Source organism: Urocampus carinirostris, chromosome 4 (genome assembly GCF_059441175.1).
Source record: "Urocampus carinirostris isolate Australia breed hairy pipefish chromosome 4, RoL_Ucar_1.0, whole genome shotgun sequence".
Taxonomy (NCBI): Eukaryota; Metazoa; Chordata; class Actinopteri; order Syngnathiformes; family Syngnathidae; genus Urocampus; species Urocampus carinirostris.
In genome coordinates this window covers 40,807,119-40,820,004 of record NC_142352.1, presented here as the reverse complement: position 1 = coordinate 40,820,004, position 12,886 = coordinate 40,807,119, and positions in this window count along the sequence as shown.

The following is a 12,886-nucleotide window of genomic DNA, read 5'->3' as shown; positions in this document are numbered from 1 at the left end:
TGCTTCCAGAGTCCCACAGGCCAGGAAGGCCCGATAAGACTCCTTCTTCAGCTTGACGGCATCCCTCACCGCCGGTGACCACCAACGGGTCTGAGGGTTGCCACCGCGGCAGGCACCGACTACCTTGCGGCCACAGCTCCGATCAGCCGCCTCGACAATGGAGGCGCGGAACATGGTCCACTCGGACTCAATGTCCCCCGCCTCCCTCGGGACATGGGCGAAGTTCTGCCGGAGTTGTGAATTGAAACTTCTTCTGACAGGAGATTCTGCCAGCCGTTCCCAACAGACCCTCACAACACGCTTGGGTCTGCCGGGTCGGGCCGGCATCTTCCCCCACCATCGAAGCCAACTCACCACCAGGTGGTGATCAGTTGACAGCTCCGCCCCTCTCTTCACCCGAGTGTCCAGAACATGCGGCCGCAGGTCCGACGAAACGATGACAAAGTCGATCATCGAACTACGGCCTAGGGTGTCCTGGTGCCAAGTGCACATATGGACACCCTTATGTCTGAAAATGGTGTTCATTATGGACAGACCATGACGAGCACAGAAGTCCAATAACGAAACACCACTCGGGTTCAGGTCAGGGGGGCCGTTCTTCCCAATCACGCCCTTCCAGGTCTCACTGTCATTGCCCACGTGAGCGTTGAAGTCTCCCAGCAGTACGAGGGAGTCCCCAGGGGGCGCGCTCTCAAGCACACCCTCTAAGGACCCCAAGAAGGTTGGGTACTCCGAACTGCTATTTGGTGCATAAGCACAAACAACAGTCAGGACCCGTCCCCCCACCCGAAGGCGGAGGGAGGCTACCCTCTCGTCTACCGGGGTGAACCCCAACGTACAGGCGCCGAGCCGTGGAGCAATTAATATGCCCACACCGGCTCTGCGCCTCTCACCACGGGCAACTCCAGAGTGGAAGAGAGTCCAACCCCTCTCGAGAGGACTGGTACCAGAGCCCAAGCCGTGCGTAGAGGTGAGTCCGACTATATCTAGTCGGAATTTCTCAACCTCACGCACCAACTCGGGCTCCTTCCCTGCCAGAGAGGTAACGTTCCATGTCCCAAAAGCCAGTTTCTGTAGCCGGGGATCGTCGCGCCAAGGACCCCTCCCTTGGCTGCTACCCAGCTCTCTGCGCACCCGACCCCTTTGGCCCCTCCTACAGGTGGTGAGCCCATGGGAAGAGGGTCCCACGTCGTCCCTTCGGGCTGTGCCCGGCCGGCCCCCGTGGGTAAGGGTCCGGCCACCAGGCGCTCGCCAGCGGACCCCACCTCCAGGCCTGGCTCCAGAAGGGGGCCCCGGTAACCCGCGTCCGGGCGAGGGAAATCGAGGACCAAAGTTTTCTCTCATCATTAGGGGTCTTCTGATCTGCGTTTTGTCTGGCCACTCACCTAGGACCTGTTTGCCATGGGTGACCCTACCAGGGGCTTAAAGCCCCCGACAACATAGCTCCTAGGATCATTGGGACACACAAACTCCTCCACCACGATAAGGTAGCAGATCAAGGAGGAGAAAACAGAAGTTAATGAATGAATCCCCTTGGAAAAAAAACTTTGTAATGCCCCACGAGTCTAAATGATACATTTTAATCAATAATGTTGTGGTAGAATGTGTGATTGTTTTCATTCAAGCACTTAAGACTGGGAAATTGACTTATTAATTGTGTTCCTTCTAAATGTTAATTCATTATTTTTCATTGCACTAATTTTTGAACACAGTTTTTTATTGCACCTTTGTTACAACTTACAATATAGGCCAGTCTCCAAGTACTACATTGTTAATATTTATCTCAACATTTTTTAACCTCAGTTTGTCTTTTAAGGCTTTATCGTGTGTTTATCCTGGAGTTAGGTGGATCCCTTAGCCACTAGGGTTGTGGGGGCATCATTTCCTGTGGTGCGTCTTGGGCAAGTTGAAACTTGGTGGCGCGCATCAATTTCCAGGCCAACAATTGTTTCATCATATTGTAAACCAATTTCACTATGTTGTTTTCAATGACAATAAGGACAATTCTAAATATGATCTCAGGCAGCGGCCGTTTTGCTACTTGCTGTCTACTGTAGATATCATTAAATCTGACCAGCAGCGCAAAGCGGTGATTTAGAGATAAGATCTTGGGCCTAGCCCCGAATCTGGCCCGACTTTTGTTTTGGTTGTTGTCGGAGACAGCCAAAATCATCCTTCCTCCTTACAGATAAAATGTATAAATTCAGGTTTACTTTGGGCTTAGTACCTCAAATCAAATTCATCTGTTGGGTTAGGGCTGATTCGTGCTTTTTACCCGAGGGCCTGTTAGGGTTTGGCGTTTTTTTTTTTTTTTTTAGACCCGATCTTACCTTTACTGTGAGTGGTCATTAATTGAGCCCTAAGCGACTGTAAAGTCATACTCTCTCAATAGCAAATGTGAAAACAGCCACACTGTGAAATGGCAAAAAATGAATTTAATGGGCTACATGCCACCATTGGAGTGGGACTTTCGAAAAATACATGATTTTTTTTTCAGGTCACATTCTAAAATACTAATTCCATGAAAAACCATCATAAAAACACTAGGTTACAGAAGTCATTGTTGATGAAAAAAAGTTAAAATAATGAAATACTCAAAATTTGCACCAGACTCCACAAAATACAGTTATGAACATCTGATAGAAAGCCACAAGTAGAAGATGGAGAGCACCTACTAATAATGAAATCCCTATGTGCAGGCGAAATATTTGTCCTTCGTCCCTTCTCTCTGCAGGGAACAATTAGGATGTTGGACCTCCAAGGTGCGCATCTTAGGCGTTCAAAAACAACCCCATCTTTCATAATAACGTCTCCTGGGACTTCAAGTGATGCAATCTTGGCTTTTATCAGATACTATGGAAACCAGGTGATGGATAAGAAAGGTAGGCAACAAGAGCTGCCGTTGTCTGGTACAATCAATTGTCAACATAATTCTGAATGGGAAAATACATACTACTATGGAAAAAAAATGAGATACAAGATGTATTTCGGGTAAAAACGTTGCCTGACCTGAGATCAAATGCAAGTTACGAGAATTTCCAGACGATACCACCAGGGGACCGAGCGTTGGAGACTGTTCTCTGCCAGCATGTCTCCTGCTATACCTGATCCAGTGCCCCTAGTGTTGTTGTTTCCTTTTCTTCAATTGTGCTCCCTTGTGCACTCTCAGTCCTACTGCACTTCTCTCCCTCACTCCTGTACCACCACAGGTACACCTTTTAGTGGCTTCCATGGTAAGTGCTCATAATAAACTCACATTTCACAGTATTATGTTACTTTCACCTTATTTCTCTCATTACTGTGTTTTTATGCTCATGTACTATTTGAATGTGGTTTTAGTGATCAGGAATGTGTTATATAGCTATTTAGGATTAATTCAGATGATTTTGGGAGGCGAGGAATGGATTAATTGGTTTTCAGTTATTTCTTTTGGGGAAAAATCATTCGAGATACAAGAAATTCCAGATGCGAGGTTGATCCGGCAATTAGTTGATCTTGTACCTAATTCAGCACGTCGGAAGAAAAAAAACACATATGAAGAAAAAAAGTTTGCACGCCACAGTAAAAAACATTACAACTCTTACAATTCTTGGTGTACCAAAGCTACTTTCTAATGCTGATGTGCCTTTTGGAACATGTGCATTGCACATTACCATAAATTAGAAAATTGGTTAAAATTTACCTAACAGTAGATATAATTCACTAAATTGAGGGTGCAGAGTATGACATTAAAGGTACAGATTAGTAAATCTTTATTTTTTGGGCTTATGATCTAAAGATCTGTTCCCCCACCATCCAACAAATGGCGCCAACTGGATTTGAAACAGGGCACATTTTTGTCTAATCACTAATTGTCCTGACCCATGTGACATTTTGGGCAGCATATGTCGTCAACTCATATTTATTCCCACTATTATTGTTTCCTGTTTCTGATTTGGACATTTTGTTAGTTGTTTTGCCCCACTTTTTTTTGCTTATTACTTTGTGCCTTGCATTTCCACTGCCATGCCAGGTTTGTTTTCTTTTGTTTAGGGTTTCTTGTTTGGACATTTTGTTAGTAGTTTAGTGCCTATGTATTAGTTTATTATTTTGTTCCTTGCATTTTCTATTTCTCGTTTTGATCGTAGTTTCTGATTTGGACTTTGTGAGGTTTGATTTTGTTTCAACACGTCAATCGTTTTTGGCCCCTTGTTTATTTGGTACTGTGTCCCTGGTTTTGTTAAAAAATGCTTTCCTTATTTTAAGTACCCCTGCCTCAGTTCCTGCGTTCCCTTCACTTGGGTCCACCTGCAAAAAATGTACTTATTTTTTCTTTTTTCTGCTAAATGTTATTGCACTTTTCTTCATGCACTATAGTTACGATGCACTCCCAATGCATTCACAAACATTGCACTATTATTGTAACTTGGCCAGTCTCTAGCACAACGTTATATTTTTTCCTGGCTTTTTATTCCTGACAGTGTTTTATCTATTTATTTTTAAATTCTTTAATACATGTTCATACAATGTTTCACAACATAGATATTAAAGAGAATAAAGACAATTTAATGAAAAAACCTACTTGATTACATTGATAAGAGCTCTGTAAAATCAAAACTGCCATTGAAAACCCCTGAATCTAACTATAGTCCTGTACTGTAGTTTTTTTTTTTTTACCTTATAGCTAAGACAATTGCAAAAATATTTATTTTAGGAAAGGCAAAAATGCAATGCAAATGTAATTTGGGCATGTGGAGAAAGACGATGTGTCTTTTTTTAAGTCCCTGACTTCTGTAAATTGAAATAAAATCTTTATGTCCGCCCTGTCAGTCAATTTTGGGAAACGTGTATATAATTCACGCTACACTATCGCATTCAATTAATTTGCAACAACAAGCACCCTGGTAATCTGATTTGTGTTCCTCTGTCCGCAACTGTCCTTGCAGTCACCTCCTCAGAGTCATGTCAATGAAGTGATTGATCTGAGGTCCATTGATGTGCCTGCGGGGAAAATGAGAGAAAACCAATGACGTAAATAGTCAATCTATCAGCTATCGATTTGCCCGCTTGGCAATGTGCACAAAAGAAAGTGCTGCCAAGGGAATCAGTCGTTGTGATTACAAATGGAACCATAAATTAATCAAGAGCAAAGAAATTCAATGTAGGGCCTATCTAATGAGCTAAGACAATGACGCTCAACACTCATTTTCTCACTGGAGTATTTTGGGGGTTGGGGGCAGAAGGGGCCTTACATAAACCCAATGTGTGAAAATCTGACGAAATGTTTCGCTTATAATCATCAACCTTTGGGGTAGGGTACCCGCCCCGAGACTGGTTCGAGCCTCGGCTGGGTCATACCTAAGACTTACAACATTGGTATCAATTGCCTCCCTGCTTGGCGCTCGGTATTAGGGGTTGGAATTAGGGGGTTTGTCACCTAATGACTCCCAACAAGGTGTTGCAATACATCAGTTGGGTTGAGCGACGTATTAATCTCCCAGAAAAAGTAAAAAAAATGTGAATGTGTTCTTGACTTTAGCCACCACCCACTGGGGGGACTTGGCTCCCATTTTTTAAATAAATAAATATATATATATATATATATATATATATATATATATATATATATATATATATATATATATATATATATCCTCAGAATATATATATCCTATTTCTGAGGAAACATTGAGAAGGTTGGTAATAGAGTTTGGAAGAGTGTGTGATAGACGTTAGAATTTATGTATGAATGTTGGGAAGAGTAAGGTGTGTTTACGTGGAGTGGGCATGGCTTTAGAAAGAGGGTGCATGGACAGGTGCTGGGAGAAGTTGAAAGCTTTAGGTATTTGGGTTGTGATGTGGCTGCAAATGGTGGAATGGAGTGCGAGGTATTGCACAGAGTAAATCAAGGAAGCAACATCAGTGTGAGTATGGATGTTTAGAGAGGACTGTTTGAGAGTGTGATTGTGCCAACTGTGTTGTATGGTGCAGAGACTTGGAGCCTGAGGGCAGAATTTAGAAGGAAATTACATGTTTTTGAGATGAAGTGTTTGAGGAGTATGTTAGGAGTGACAAGATTGGATAGATTGAGAAATGAAATTGTGAAAGACAGAACTGGAGTAGTAGTGGAACTGTGCAAGCGTGTGGATAAGAGAGTACTCGGTTGGTTTGGACACATGGAGAGTATGAATGAGGAGCAAATGTTAATAAATAAATAATTCAAATGAATAATCATACACACCCACTTTTTTGTTTTTTATTCGTTAAAACAGTTTAAAATATCCAATAAAGTTTGTTCTACTTCATGATTGTGTCCCACTTAATGTTGATGCTTCACAAAAAAAATACAGTTTTATATCTTGATGTTTAAAGTCTAAAATGTGGCAAAAGGTAACAAAGTTCAAGGGGGCCAAATAGTTTCGCAAGCCACTGTGTATACATATACATTTTATATGTACATTTTATATATATATATATATATATATATATATATATATATATATATATATATATATATATATATATATACATATACAAAATGTGTTTATTTTTATATTTATTGTAACAATTTTCCTATTTATATTTTGTTATGTTCCATTAATCTATCCATCCATCCATTATCTTTCGCTTATCCGGGGTAGGGTCGCGGGGGCAGCAGCCTTAACAAGGAAGCCCAGATGTCCCTATCCCCAACCACCTACTCCAGCTCATCCGACGGGATCCCGAGGCATTCCCTAGCCAGCCGAGAGACAGTCTCTTCAGCTCCTGCCGGTTGGACATACCCAAAACACCTCCCGAGGGAGGCGTCTAGGAGGCATCCTTATCAGATGCTCAAGCCCCATCAACTGGCTCCTCTCAATGCGGAGGAGCAGTGGCTCTACACTGAGTCCCTCCCGGATGATTGAGCTTCTCACTTTATCTCTAAGGGCCCGGTCACACAGCCGTTTGCGTCTGTATCGCGGGTAAAATTTTGCGATTTTTTTTTTTTGCTCGTGGTTTTTGCCCGCGATGGAAAATGCGCAAAATTGTCCAACCCGCTGTTCATCGGTGGTATGCCCGCAAAACAGACGCCGGCGACTGTTCCGCTTCCTCATCGCGTCATATCCGCGTGTGGACCACAGGTATAAAAGCTGCCGAGCCGGTGTTGTGCCAAGAAATGCATCCCTGGCGAGATTTGCATCCCATGGCTACTATAACCACTTTGACCTGGTTTTATCTCACTTTTATATCACTTTTCAGGAATGTAATAGCGGACATATAACCAAAACCACTTTGTCTTGCATTTGTTGGGAATGTAATACAACTTAAACCGTTCCGTCTTTGTAATTGTTGTGAATGTAATCGAACGGTAATGCACACCGTAAATAAATCGCTTTTGAGCAGGTAACATGTTTATTTTGCCCTTTTCTTGTACATGATTCAATTGTTTGTTTGTTTGTACATGATTCAAATTGAATCGTTTCTCCGGCGCCGTCACGAATGGCAGCCACTCCAGCAGCTCCCGTGTTATTTTCGATTGTTCTCAGTTATTTTCGATTGTTCTCAGCTTAGGGATGCTGCTGGAAAAGTGAATTTCCCTTCGGGGATGAATAAAGTATCTATCTATCTATCTATCTATCTATCTATCTATTCAAATCGCTCGTATTGAAACTGTTATGCACTCTACCATAAAGCTTATTTCAGCATAATAAGCTTTATGGTAGAGTGCATAACAGTTCTCAAAAGTGCTTTATATACGGTGTGCATTACCGTTGGATTACATTCACAACAAATACAAAGACAGAATGGTTTAAATTGTATACATTCCCAACAAAAGCAAGTCGAAGTGGTTTTGGTTATATCTTCGCCATCACATTCTCGAAAAATGATATAAAAGTGAGATAAAACAAAGTAAAAGTGGTTATAGTAGCGAGGGGATGCAAATCTCGGCAGGGATGCATTTCTCGGCACAACACCGGGCTGTAGAAATCATAACCGCTCAAGACACAGTCCCGTGAAGATCAAGATTTCAAGCTATGGCACCGAAGAAGCCAATATGTTATTATTGTAATAGTTTTTCATTTTTATTTTATTATCTTATTATGAAATGAAATGAAATGTCAAGAAATAAAAATGGATTAAGACGAGGTCACTACGGTGACGGGGATCCATGTTCACCCCTTGACGTCTCGAGCACAACTGACGTGTGCTCGGCAAATCGCGCTGTATATACGCGGAGAAAGGCGTTTGACCGTCACACGCGTTACACACGCTAATTCACGTGATAACACCGCGATACAGGCGCAGAACAAACGTGCTATGACCGTGCTCCACCTGCGATTACCCGCTAAAATTTCGTGTCCTACCCGCGTGTAACCACGCCCTGGCCGCGGCCGTAGCACGTCGTTCTGTGTCTGTACCGCGTCATTACCTCGTGTGTACCACGTGTGCTGCCCGCGGTTACACGTGGTCTAAAGTTTTGAGCAGCGCAAAACTTTTTCGGGCGGCCAACCGCGTGTAAATTTCCGACCGCGTGTAAAGCACGGCTGTATCTCGTCTGTATGGCGATTTCAAAGCGTCCAACAGCGTCTGCTTCACAGGCAGAAATTTCTGGCCGTGATTCAGCCTCGATACGCCCGTGAAAGGCTGTGTGACCGGGCCCTAAGGGAAAACCCAGACACTCTGCGGAGGAAACTCATTTCGGCCACTTGTATCCAGGATCGTGTTCTTTCGGTCATAACCCAAAGTTCATGACCATAGGTGAGAGTAGGAACGTAGATCGACCGGTAAATCGAAAGCTTTGACTTTCGGCTCAGCTCCCTCTAAAACACGACGGACGAATGACGGAAGACGCTGCACCCACCCGTCTGTCGATCTCCCGTTCCATCCTACCCTCACTCGTGAACAAGACCCCAAGATACTTGAACCCCTCCACTTGGGGCAAGATCTCATCTCCAACCCGGAGGGAGCATGCCACCCTTTTCCGGCTGAGTACCATGGTCTCGAACTTAGAGGTGCTGATCCTCATCCCGGCCGCTTCACACTCTGCTGCAAATCGCTCCAGCAAGAGGTGAAGATCACCCTTAAGGACCTTGCAGAGGCATGTCAACCATGACACGCCCACAACAACCAGAGCCTTAATGAACTCCGGGCGGATCTCATTGACCCCTGGGGCCCTGCCACCGAGGAGCTTTTTGACCACCTCGGTGACTTCAACCACAGTGATACGAGAGCCAAACTCAGAGTCTCTGCTTCCCCAGAGGAAGACGTGTTGGTGGGATTGAGGAAGTCTTCTAAGTACTCCGCCCACCGATTCACAACGTCCCGGGTCGAGGTCAGCAGCGCCCCATCGGCACTATACACAGTGTCGATGGCACACCGCTTCCCCCCTTAAGACGCCAAATTGTGGACCAGAATTTCCTCGAAGCCGTTCGGAAGTTGGCTTCCATGGCCTCGCCAAACTCCTCCCATGCCCGAGTTTTTGCCTTGGCAAAAGCCGAAGCCGCATTCCGCTTAGCCAGCCGATACCTGCCAGCTGCTTTTTATTTTTATTTTTTTTAATGTTCCATTAAAAAAAAAATCATTCTTGAAAATCATTAGTTAAAATATGGTCTCAATGAGGGAAACAGGTCCGATCAGGCTAATTTCCATTGTTCTTACGTTACTATTTTTACACATTGTCTTATTTGTATTATATGTATTGATTTTTTCTTCAAGTACAGGTACTATAATTAACAAGAAAAAAAAAATCACAATTTTTAAAACTAATTTTAGTCAATTTGTATTATTATATTTCCCTTAGTCCAGACCTGTTTACGGCCATACCACTCTAAGAACTCCTGATCTCAGGGAACTAAGGAGGGTCCAGCCTGGTAAGTACTTGAATGAGAGACAGTCTGGGAATACCAGGTGTTGTAAATCAGTCATTAGCGCACGCTCTGCTGCGACTGAACTTTAAAGATGCATCCTAAAAAATGTTTACTCACTGACGCCATCTTTTGGCATCATCGCAGCTTTTGTCAAGCTACTTGTGTAGCGCGTGCAAGTAAGTGCATGTCTTAAATGTGCTCCGACAAACTCTTTTTTTTTTAAATACTTTTCAGGGTTTGGCCAGGCATTGGACTCCTATTTGAAACAGTCATTTTTAAATTTTCAGCATTTTCATGCTACAATAACTGAAAAACTGTGAGCATGAGCATGAAATCACTCTCCAACCACCCTCGCTCCCCCTTTGTTGCTTCCTGTACAGGCTTTTTCAATTGGGCATTCTTAGCACATTCATGAGAAAAAATACTGGCAAAATCTTTAATTTTCCCTTGTACAAAAAAATAATTCTTAAAATGTGAAAAATGAAATTATTTCTATAATTTCAAGGATTATTTTTGTATTTTACGTGAAAAATGAGTTAAAAATATGGTCACAAATTATCCATTTGAAAACAGGAGAAGACAGTATTCGGCAGAGTTTGAAAAAAGGGCTCTAAACTTTTACATTGGAACTGCAACATTTTCACTTAATCCCACTGAACAGGATTTCTTCCCACCTTCCATATAGTGGTAAAGAAAGCCTATATTGGCATATACTGATTTAGAATAATGTGGAAATTGACACCGTTTGATGATAGTAACTAATACATGTAACTGGGCCATGCAACCAGATAAATTGTCTGCAGGCACACACTGTAAATTTTGTGGTATATGTAAGTACGTATGCACGAGTTTCATGACATGGCTTGCTTGCCGTGACAGCAAGAAGGCCCGGGGAGAGTTCAACTGATTAGCCATTTATGAAGAAGACAAACCCAGAAAATGCTGCAGTGCATCCAGTCTTCTAACATGGTTTACATTCAGACACCACAGATGGAGCTGTCAAAAAGAAAATTGTATCTGATTGTTCAACTAATGTCAGACATAAGGAGCTTGCTGTTGAGAATGGAACATATTGTTAGATTTATAACATTGAGTTTTAATTTTCACATTTTCCCTGCAAATATTGGGTTTTAATCAAATGTATAATGTATGTAGCTCTTACTGAAGTTTAAATTCCATGCACCTTATATTCCAGGGTGTCTTACAAATCAAAAATACTTTTTTCGGTGGGGACCACTTATAATCTGGTAGGCCTTGTAGTGCGAGAAATACGATACTAAAGCAGCATCCTGACTTTAGAATCGGTCGAACTGTATTGAGCAACCTTCGTCGACTTATTTTGGATCCAAGAACTGTAGGGATTAGCATAATAATGAAAAGAGCTTGTGACATTATCTTCAAGTTTATATGCAGGACTGCATTAGCCGAGATGATTCAGCAGCACACCAATGGTGTTCTGTTGGATTATGGTTTTTTAAGAGGCTTTTTAGAGCCTTCTATTTTCACATTTCTCGCAACAGTGCAGAAAATAAGGTTCATCTGCTATCACTAAAGCAACCACATGAGATAGTTTGACACTGTGATCCAAAATGTGCAGTTAGACTTTTCATACTGGACAACAATATTCAGGTTACAAAATGTGCATCGAAAAATTGAGATCATTTCTGAATGAAAAACAGGGACATTCGTCAATGATTTTCCTTCCCTAAATTACCTATCAGTTAAAATGTTAGTTAACCCCTAAACATTTCTGAACAATTCACCTGAAACTCCAATCCAACGTGTTTGGCATGTAACAAGAAAAAATATACTAAAACCTGAGATGTTCTGGTTAGTCACATTACACTGTTATTATTTTGAACACCACTGTATATAGTAGTAAAGACTGCTTTTATCACGTTATGACAGACCACAAGAGAGAAAATCCTAAATTATGTGGACTGCCTAGCTAGCTATTTTTACATCTATTTTCCCAATCAAATGGATACAATTCAATGCTTAATATTTCCTCTAAACATGGTAAGAAATAATTGGGTATACACTACAGTATTCGGACTTCCCTTTTTCTTATGTTTATGAACTTTCTAAATCTGCACAGTAGAGATGCCAAACATTTTCCAAGACAACCAGAGCAAAACAATTACAACGCCCCGCAAAGGCATGGATGAATGAAACAATTCAAAAGCAAGTTTCAAAAGCAAACAATTGTTAGCTAAAACTGAAACCATTAGCAGGCGTTCTGTAGGCCTGGTTTTGGTAATAGTTTTTGTATGTATAAGTATAGTGAAGCCAATATGAAGATTGATCTCCCATCGCTTTGTTAGCAGGATCAATTTGTCGTGTGTGAAACAAATTGGTTTTGTCATCCAACAGCTGCAGAAGGAGCCGGGGACTGCTTGGCGTGCCTCGTGTCGACGTGACAGATAGCGGATGGTGGCTCGGGATTGCTCAGTGGTGCGCTCCCTGCACTGGCTGCCATTATGTCACAATTAATACGCGCAGTAAATGTCACCCAAACAGCCCCGGCGAAGCATCCCCAGATTAAAAACAATTTTACTTTACTTTCAACTTTTCTTTCTCAGGCAGCAGCATTTTTCCTTCCCGTCAGCACAGCCTTTTTTAGCGTACAGACTTTTGCAAAAGGGACGAGCGGTGAATTTGGTTCATTGTCTTTCAGCAGGATCAATAGGCACCTAATGCTTTCATCATCCTACCTTACATCTCATATTTTCCGTTCCTCCACCTTCGAGCTCCTAACTGTACTGTTTATACTCTTTTAGGGTTCAGAGCTTTCAAGCGTGCAGCTTCTCATCTATAGAATTTTCCTCCACAGTCAGTCTGAGGTAATGAATTTTAGGTCCTGTTGAAAAAAATACACTTCAACGTTTCACTCTGTTTAAAAGTGCAATGTGGAGTACAATGTGGTAACGATTTTTCTACGTCATGCATGAACCATCCAGATACGTACAAAGAATCCCAAACAACCACTTCAAAGAATTAATAAGCGATTTTCAACTTTTCAGAATAATGTCAACGGATCTGTTGAGGTTTACAGGCTG